The sequence below is a fragment of the Neophocaena asiaeorientalis genome, unplaced genomic scaffold (assembly GCF_003031525.2).
Source record: "Neophocaena asiaeorientalis asiaeorientalis breed wild unplaced genomic scaffold, Neophocaena_asiaeorientalis_V1.1 scaffold5, whole genome shotgun sequence".
Taxonomy (NCBI): Eukaryota; Metazoa; Chordata; class Mammalia; order Artiodactyla; family Phocoenidae; genus Neophocaena; species Neophocaena asiaeorientalis.
The window spans coordinates 7,737,144-7,746,705 of record NW_020174698.1 but is presented as its reverse complement, the minus strand read 5'-3'; the positions used below and the strand labels follow the sequence as shown (position 1 = coordinate 7,746,705).

The window sequence follows — 9,562 nt, the reverse complement described above, 5'->3', positions numbered from 1 at the left end:
ACTCTAAGATAATAAATCAGCTTGGCTTTAAGTCACTAAATTTGTGGTAGTTTGTTACAGTGATAACAGGTAACTTAATATGACTGTCAGGTAGAAATAATAACACTAGATTACATTATTGTCCACATACTGTGCACAAAATCGTTGGTTAAATACTCTGTATTCTTTTTGTTGTTGTTCTCACACAACTTTATGCATTAGACTTTTACAGCAGAAGGCTGAAGGCAGTTTTGAATCAAACTCTGTCTGACTCCAAAGCCTATAGTCTTAACCACTGTGCTATGCAACCTCCTCTTTTATAAATCAGTGAATGAATAATTGAGATATGTAACACCAAGGTGGGTACATATGGAGCGTAAATGAAGTGCTCAGGAAATGCTTAATTATAATAATAATAATTAATATAATAATGAATAATTAATATTATAATTTAAAATTGCCTTTTCTATTAGAACCCAATTCTTAATTTTCTAAAGGGCAGCATTTTGGTCAATAGGAATATTCAGGAGGCTGGAGTTATTCTACCTCCCTGGATAGAGGTGTCAGTGGCTGGAGCAACTTAGAACTTGGCTTTTTCTATTTTAGCTATTCATGACATCTATCTTTTGAGAGTTACTCAAGCCTTTGAGAGCTCATTTCTTAGAATTCTGAGAATAAGAAGATACATGAACCTCCTAGCACACCCTGGTGAACCATCTTAATCTGGGTGTTTCCCTCAAGGTGTTCCAAACAGACATTTTTTTATAGGATGAGAGAGTGAAAGCATACTGAACCTAAGGCCAAGTTATAGATTCCCTAAAGGTTAGCATCATATAAAACAAGTGATCTGGGCTTCCCTGGTGGCGCAGTGGTTGAGAGTCCGCCTGCTGATGCCGGGGACACGGGTTCGTGCCCTGGTCCGGGAGGATCCCACATGCCGCGGAGCGGTTGGGTCCGTGAGCCATGGCCGCTGAGCCTGCGAGTCCGGAGCCTGTGCTCCGCAACGCGAGAGGCCACAACAGTGAGAGGCCCGCGTACCGCAAAAAAAAAAAACAAGCAACAAGTGATCCATTTTTTCTTCAACTTTCCAAACTTGTTTTTATCCATTTGCTTGAAATGTTTTCTCTCTTGCTGTATGAGTACATTAAGTATAGTGCCTGATTCTCCCTATGATATTTGCTTTCCATTAACTTCCTATTGATTTTTGGTTATGCGTACACAGTACTGCACCAACATAAACAGCAAACACCAGACTTAAAGAAGTTGTGAACTATAACTTTTATCTTGGTGACAGAGCACTACAACATGAATACGTGAATATTATCCGTGGCTTCTTAAAAAATGTGACAAATAGGGTCAAGTCTAACCAAGTGATAATATATATAAATTATAATGGGAAGAAATTTGGCATTTGGGGATGAAAGATGTTCAAGTAGAAAGGAAAGATTAGAATGGATAAAGATGACTTTTTGAAACTATAGCATTGCAGAAGGTGAAGCAAAGTATAAATCATTATGAAAAGAAAGGTACCAAGAGATGAGAAAAGTGGGGAGGAGTGGTAAGGAAAAAACACAGCAAGTTGAGATGACACCTAAAAGGGGATGCAGTTTTTGAGACAGGTGAAATTTTAACAGTTATTTTAACTTAATGTGATTAGTAATGCCTCTCACATTTTAAAAGCATTCAAATTTTTTATTGTTTTGCTTTAGAATCTCAAACAAAGTAGCAATACTTTGAAACTATAGAGACTTGGATATAGATTGGACAAAATAATTACTTTATTAGTCTCCGTTATGTCATCTGCAAAATGGAGACAATAAATATTAGCTCACAGAATTATTGAATGGCTTTTCTACTAGTAAAGAAACTAGTAAAGTGCCTGTGTAGATTTTATATTTTTTAAAGTAATATAAGTAACTCAATATCCATACTTACATTGAAGCTGATTGAAATGAAAAAGTAAATGTAACAGAAAAGACTAGCCACAAATAAAATGGATTGAAATAATCAAGTAAAAAGCACATACGCTTTAATTTCTTTCAATTATTTTAAAGATTTTGATTGAAGTTCCCAATGTTGATTAAATGTCTATCTCCATTAATAGCTGTTAATAGGACAGAAGAAACAAACAAGCTAAGGAGATTGATGGCAATGGCAGGAATTTTTTAAGCCGATATGTTGTGGAAATGATCTCAAATTAAAAGAATGTAGTGAGATTCCTTTATATTATAATCTGAGCTAAAACTGAAATTGAGGTTGTTATTTTTTCCCACCTGTATCAAAGCAGTAACAAGTAATTCTCTTGAATTTTGAGATTGGATTCCACTTTCAGACAGTATTTTTAGAAACAGAGCTAAGTTAAATTTCTTGTAAGAAAACTTTTAGCACATTTCCAAAAAACGTTTACATAAAAGACCTGTATTGCATGAAAAACATTTAAACAACATTCAAACAACATTCATCTAGTTGAACACAATGTCTCCCCATAAGCTTCTTTCTTATCAGAAGAAGGGAATTAAAAAAAGCTTTGGAGGAATGGTAAACTGCCTGTTATGACTTAGCTTTATGCATTCTTTCATATGTATCATTTGTACAAATAAGAATTTTCTATTTATCTTTCACTAGTTAATTACTGGCAATACTGTTCTGTTATTTTTGTTTTTACCATATTTTGTTTGAAGAGTTCAAGATCCTAAAGCAAGAAGCTTACTTACAGAATATTTTATATTGATTTTTGTTTATATTATTTATATAATATAAATATATATTATATATATAATAATATATATATTATATAATATATATATTATTTATATTGATAAGTAAAAGTGGAAATCAACAGAAATTTGGCAGAAAGATTAATATAAAAATTGTAACCTCCAAGAGGAAAAATGAAGTCTAGATCTTCATGAAGCAGTCTTAAAGGGTTAGAAAACCATTTATTTACAAAACCACACTAAAGCCTGAAAGCTTAGAATGTTCAAATCCCTAAAGAAATAAGGATACCATCATACAGATTTTATGGGGCATTTTATTTTCACAATATTTGATACTGAACGTTATTTTTTTTCTCAGAGAGAATCTACCATATAACAACTAGTAAAATAGCGAGAACAACAGGTAAAATTGGGTAAAAGACTCCATCTTCTAGCAGTCCAGGATTTTACCCTGCAATTTGTCTTTAAGTTTTTTACTTAGCCTGTTCCTGAATGTCTCATATAACAATTGATTTGTAGATTATCCTTTGAGTGATTTGACCGTCCCTGAATTTATAGCCTGGGAAGCCTTATATATAGTTTATTTTCCTGACTCCAGGCCCAATACCATTCAAACTAACCTAAAACATCTTTCTTGGTTCTTAAAAATCTGTGAAGAAGAGGCCACAATCTTTCCTTTGTAAGCTCTGTGGAAAACATCTAATTGGCAGGCTGTTTTTAGATACATTTTCAAAGATTTTCCTTTTTCCAAGTCTGTTCTTAATATAGTACTAGCACAGGATGTCAACAGCCCATCTTATTATCATGTCATTCTAGTATCTTAACTAATAGACCCCTGGGAGGAATGAGTTTATTCTTCTGAAATTCTATATATACTTCCTTCCTTAATTTTATCTAAAGTGTAAACTTGTATACAGATCATGTCTTGTCTTTTTTATTCTATGTAGCACTCCTTTGGCTTTAGAGAAAGTTTAGAAGAAATAATGATGGAAGATATTTTAAATGGTAGTAGAATTAAAGTTGGATGAAAGATACAGGCTGAGTGTGAAAGGGCTTAAGTAGATAGTTTAATAAGAGGGAAAGATGGGACTCTGTCTTCAGAGGAGCCTTCTTGGAGAGGCAGACTATTGTCTTTGTCAGAGACAATGGGAACTAGGAACATTAATTCAGACTGACACAAGACACTGAACAAAGCTGTGATTACGTTATTTGTAAATTGACATACTGTGTTTTTTTCCACTGTCCTTAGGAAGTTGACATTTTATTTTAAAATACTCATCTGAAAATACCTACTACTGAATATCTACTTTTGCTCACTAGAACCCATTACCTTTCTCTCTTAAATTTTTTTTCACCCTGCTCCCAGTTTTAGGGTTTATATTTTGAAAGAGATGAGCACCCACCTAGACCCTTACATGGCTATGATCCAGGCCTAGACAATGACTTTATTCAATTCCTGTGCCTACAGAACATGGTTTTCCGGGGAGGGTGGGAATCACACCTTGCAGAACAATCCTAGGGTTGAACTATTGAAAAGGAGGAGGTCTTTCCATTGTGGTTGCTGAAAGTAGAAAATGTAGCCTGGAGTTGCTAGCAGCTATTTTGTTACTCCCTGGGTAAGCTTGACTGAAAGAAGCCCACGCAGAGAAAAGCAGACCTGAGAGAAGAAGAGAGACCAAGTCCTTATCAATATAGTTCGAGGCACTGGATCTAGAGCCTTTTGAATGTTCAGTTTCTTAAGCCTATAGATTATCCTACCCCCTTTGTTTCCCACAAGCCACCATGACTTGCCTTTTTCTGTTACTCATAACTGAAACAGTCCTAGGTAATAAAATATGTTTTACCTCCATACCCATAGAGGAGCTTGGGTGCTTCTATATTTCAAATGCTGAGTATTCTATCCAGAATCCACTTCCTTTCTGTCTTGCTTTACCCTGAAAAGAGGGCAGTGAAGGCAGGCATGAGTGGCCAGCCAACCAGGCATGCTATACAAATAGCTGCCATGGGTCATCTCTCTTATGCTGATAGCATAATAATAAATACTTCCTTCCCTTGTTAGGGAACAAGGTGGACTTATCTTAAACTAGAATTTCTTCTGTAGTGAATAGCTGTGAAAAACTGGTATTTGAAAGAGAGATCACTAACAATACACTTTAGTAGAGCTCAGGATGCTGCAAAGGGAAAGGAACAAAATGACACTTTTACTTTCTAGGCTGGAAGACTAGTGTAGAAATTGTTGCCTTATTGCCTTCTTCTTTCCATGTAGCATGGCTGGTGTTGCAGAGGATCATGGATGCTAAACACTGGTTCTTGCTAAACTTCAAAGAAGTGAATAAGAGAAAGAAACAGCCCCCAGTGAAAAGTCATGGTGATATCCAAAGTTGAGTTCTGTCCCTGGAGGGGAATTTTTTATGAGATACTGGGATATTATAGTACTATTCTGGTGGTTTAAAGAAAAATAAATAGATTCATAGCTGTAGACATTAATTATATTAGATGATATACATCATTTGTAATACTAGGACAGAAAGTATCATATTTTCTTTATTAATTTTCAAGTTGTTGAATCATTTTTTCTTCTCAGGACTTAGCATGAAGGCCATTTCTGTACTGGCAAATAAAATGTGAAATTGAGAAGGCTCGAAGTCATTTGACAGTAGGGAAAGTGTTAGATTTTTAACTTGGTAGCAGATTTAATTTTATCATTTTTAGAAAATTTAAAAATATATATCATGTAAATTGCACAAATCATAAGTGAAAAGCTTGATGAACTCCCACAAAGTGAACATGCTGGTGTAACAAACACCCAAATCGAGAAACACAACATGACTGGCACCCCAAACTTCTCTGCTCAGTTACTGTGTCCCTCCTTCCTCACCAAACGTAACTGCCATCTGATTTCTTACACGTTGCTGACTGTAGATTAGTTGTTGTCTGAGATTTGGAATAGCAGAATGGCCTACTGAAATGTGAGGGAAGTTCCATGGATGGACTTAAGCCTAAAACTGCATGGATATTTTTTACAACAGTACCTATTTTTCCTCCAGCCCACACAGGAACCCACCCATACCTACTCCACTGTCCCTCTAGAATATTTTTTATATTAAATTTTCAATCTTGCAGTTGGATGATTTAAGAGCCTTTGTCATAAGAGTTATACAACATTATGTAAGGTTGCCATGGGGGAGTCTGGGTCAAGTAAACACCTGCAGTAGCCATGGGAGAAAGGGCTAAGGTGGAGGCAGCCTTGTCCTTTTCTCTCTTGCCTTACTCCATAACTTCCATGGATTACTCTTTTAATAAGAGAACAAAGGAAAAGAAATATGTCTTAAAGAGTTTCATTTAAAGTCTCTTGCTTCATTCTTAAACCCTGCTTAATCTCTCCTGATTTTGACTTTAAGGAATACAGATCTCTGTTGGCATTTTCTATTTGCCTTCTGAGGCCCATAAATTGGACACAAGTAAAGAGGGTAAGAGATAGTTCAGGAGCACTGGCCAGTGTATGCTCTGGACAGATGGGTTAACTTGCTTTGGAAGAATAATGGTCATTCCAATGTGCTGCTGGGTTCCAGAGTGTGGTATTCTGTGTCTAGATAAACTAATCTCTTGGTCATTTGTCAAAGAGAATACTGAATGTTTAACAGAACCCACTACACATGCAGGTGTATCCTCTCCAAACTAATAGATGTTACTCATCATGCTGGGATATCGAACAGATTTGACTTTTAGAAGCATAGAGAAATGATTTGGCTTAAAACTAGAGATGCTGGATTATATAATTACTCATAGCATTAAGCAAATTTAAAATTTTTAAAATGTGCCTTGAAGAATATTTTACTCTTTTCAATAAATAATAATCCATGAACACTAACAGTGAGAATCTATGAATTTTGCAATTTTCAGAGCAGTTATTTCAGTTGGATTTAAATGAGATATTACATTGCTTCTCTGTCTTTTGGCTAATATCAAGTGTAGTATCTCTTATTATCAGTTTAATAAAAGGGATATTATGCTGCATAAAACCCTCAAAATATTTTTATGTAGTAGTGCCATGGTTTATTATGTAGAGCTCATTTAAAGGCACCCATGCAACATATTAAATTACCTTCTTATAATCTTATATATTATAGGTATTTCTTCTTCCAATAAGTAATTATTGAGAAATAATGAGAACTGTTGAGAGAGTGATTTTAAGAGTTTAATAAAGAAAGTCTCTACCCTTAGAAGCTTGCAGTCTTCTTGAAGATAGGGATTCTGAGTCTGTGTGTATTGGGTTAGTGTCATCCTTGCCTAAAATGGTGTGTGGAAAACAGCAATAATGGGAAGGAATAGTGTGTATTTGAGGGAGGAGTAGACAGGTCAGTCCAGTTGAGTGCTATGTGTGTGTGTGTGTGTGTGTGTGTGTGTGTGTGTGTGTGTGTGTGTGTTTATGAACCAGGTGTAAAATAAAGTAGGAGTCATAAAATTGGGTATATTGTAGATAGTCTTACATTGTAACAGATGCAATTGTACTCAATATAAATGGTGAATGAATGAATGAAAAAGAGTCTTGAATACCTAGTAGAGGATTTGAGCCTTCACCCTGTAGGAACCAAGGAAATATGAGTATAAATTGTTTCCCACTCTGTGACCAGAAATGCTAGAGTTCCTCTGATGGACAGAGCAAAGTTGCAAGTTCTTGGATGAGAACTGAAACTTTTCAGCTTTAAAGAGAGAATCCTACTCAACATTGTACATATTTAAATTTATGTAAAGTTGCCTACAGGCAATGGAAGGAGTTAGCCAAATAAATGATAAAGAAACTTCAAAACATCTTGTACTTGGATATAAATTTGGTGGTTCCATATCGTATGGACTATAACCAATCCGTCTTTCCCAAGCCTAATAGCACTTTTTTTTCCTGTAACATTAAAGACTTCAAATTATACCAGCAAGTGTTGTGACAATATCAACTGTTGCTAGAGTGATAAAACCAAAAGGCCATCTAAAAAACATATATGTAAAAAAAAATTTTTTTTAATGTAAATATATACACCAAAATTATATATATAGCTATATATATAAGTGCTATGCACACACACTTATTAACTAGATTTTTAAAAATTCCATGAGTTGAAATTGTGAAAACTTAAAAAAATTACTTCATTAGAGTTTCTGGGTTTTTTCTTTTTTAAAAATTCAATTTATTTAAACTAAACAAAAAATTCAAAAACCACTCACCCATTTTTTCTACCCCCAACAATCAGAGTTTCTGATAGGAATCCAGATTTCATAAGTATTTCCTTGAAGTCAGATCTATGCCTTTTAAAATATAAACCAATTATTTTATTTAGTTTCTTTTGATTTGTTTTATTTTAATTTTATTTTTAGTAATGAATTCTAACAAAATGATCCACTTGGTTGTGCTTGTGGCACAGCTGATGTCAGCATATTACTAGCCAGCTGTAGATGACATATCTTGATGTCCAGTCCTGTCACTACATTGTTCCCATCAACACTGTTACCAAACATGAGATGGTCAATGGGAGTCATTTATTTTCTGCTTGTTATCATCTGCATAATTTATTTACCCCCTAGATGCCATCTTTGTAAATAGTGTTGGGTTCTATAAACTAGAGTGGGCAGGTGGCTTATTGGGAAACATTCGCCAGTCTTACTTAAGTATATAACAAATCCTAGTGTAAGAGAATTTAGATGTTTCTGTGGTCAGCATGAAATTTTGCTCACAAGTTTCCAACATAATATAAAACTTAAAATAATTGAGAAAAATAAAGCTTTAGAAATGTTTTCAGCTTATTTTGGGTCAACAAATAAAAGAGTCTGGTCATCATTTCATTTGGCATCTTTGGATTATTTTAATGGATCATGTCCCAGACGGGTATTAGCATATTGGTAGGGCATGGTCAAATTTTTTAAGAAAGCAACAGCTACTGGATCGGCTAGAACTGTTTCCTTAAAATGGCAGATTAGTTTTATGAGCAGTGTTTTTAATACAGCTTCACAGCAAAGCAGATTTGTGTAATTTGACCACCTGCTATACATCGATTTTAATCAATCACATATATCTTTGCCACTATAGTTTATCAGTGGTAAAATGTCTGAAGATTTTGAAATAAATTTCATGATAAAATTAAGCAGCCATCTGGAATTATACTATAGTTTTTCTCTAAATGATTTGCAAGGCATAAATTTGAAATGTTGTATATAGAGAATATACACATATAAGTGCACATCTGTTTTGTCCTTGTTTGTAACGCTGTTTGTGAGGACATTTTATCGTGAATAATACAGAAAATTTACCTACTTAACAAGGCCCGTAAAGCTCCATGGGCAGAAAGATGCTTGAGCTCTGCTGGTCTAGCCTGTGCACTTAGATAATGATCCATCTGCTCCACTCCGGGTCTCAGTGATTATGATCCAACCTTTGTAGCTTTTCAGTCAGTGTAAAATTATTGCAAAACACAAAATCTGCTTTCTGATATTTGTTTCAAGTGATGTTGCTTTAATAATGTGCCCCCATCCAAATATAATTTATGGGAAAAGTATGTATTTATCCTGTATATGCAAGTTAGATTTGCCTCCCCCCCACCCCCCAATTCTCTGTGTAGAAACTTCCCAAACTGTTCATGAAAGACACATTCAAAGAATCTGCATGAAGATTATATTACATCTGGATCTGTGAAACCAAAAATATTGAATATTTAAATTAGTAATACTTTCTGCATGTAACCCTTCAGTCCACTTATTTCAGGGACATGGCTTATTTTAGATTTTCTTACCTTGGTCTTATTTTAGGTTTAGTTATTTATTCATCACTAGTGATAGGGGATGTACAGGTTTGGTTTCATATCCTTTGTTTTGTCCCT

At 34.7% G+C, this 9,562-nt stretch overlaps 1 pseudogene; it reads left to right on the top strand.

Annotated features, from left to right (window-relative positions):
• The first annotated feature begins 6,635 nt into the window (after nt 1–6,635).
• On the top strand, nt 6,636–6,805 carry LOC112409193 (uncharacterized; annotated as a pseudogene).
• The last annotated feature ends 2,757 nt before the right edge of the window (nt 6,806–9,562 follow it).